This window comes from Mastomys coucha, unplaced genomic scaffold (assembly GCF_008632895.1).
Source record: "Mastomys coucha isolate ucsf_1 unplaced genomic scaffold, UCSF_Mcou_1 pScaffold7, whole genome shotgun sequence".
Taxonomy (NCBI): Eukaryota; Metazoa; Chordata; class Mammalia; order Rodentia; family Muridae; genus Mastomys; species Mastomys coucha.
Genome location: NW_022196913.1, coordinates 13,846,654 through 13,847,212, shown reverse-complemented (window position 1 = coordinate 13,847,212; position 559 = coordinate 13,846,654). Strand labels below are relative to the sequence as shown.

At 39.4% G+C, this 559-nt stretch overlaps 1 long non-coding RNA gene across 1 annotated transcript in view; it reads left to right on the top strand.

The window, feature by feature from the left end:
- The window catches only part of LOC116082499, an 8,648-nt gene that overhangs the window by 783 nt on the left and 7,306 nt on the right, over nucleotides 1-559 (top strand). Inside the window, exon 2 of the long non-coding RNA XR_004115338.1 lies at nucleotides 233-393. This is a non-coding gene — a long non-coding RNA (uncharacterized LOC116082499). The remainder of the gene's footprint in view (nucleotides 1-232; nucleotides 394-559) is intronic.

Genomic DNA, 559 nt, shown 5'->3' with positions numbered 1-559 from the left:
TGGAAGCCATTCTTCTATATCAGCCAACTTCTATGTCTGCTCTAATGTCTCCATTACTATCCAATTCTTAAAGAAAAACACTAACGTTCAGCAGTTTGAAAGCCAAAGAATGTCACCAGAAAACACTTGTGTCATTTAACAGAGATTTACTTAGTTTGTAACTACCTATTGTCCTCCACCAACATGATTGGTAAATTTCTCAATTTTTTTTGTTGCTTTCCTTGTTCTACAGCCAATAAAATCACATGTGACTACACATCTACAGTAGAACCGCATGTGACTGCACATCTACAGTAGAACCGCATGTGACTGCACATCTACAGTAGAACCGCATGTGGCTGCACATCTACAGTAGAACACACAATTCGAGAGAACTGGTATCTTTTTTCCCAGGTGCTGATCACTCATATTTGACCCCATAATAATATCCTATTCCTTTTGAGTTGAGAATTTCATTTTGTTGTTGACAGTTCTGTGTGGACAAATCTGGGCCCCCAAACAATCTATGTTTACCAAAGGAGTCACTCTGATAGACACCAGATACCAGCATGGGTCCTTG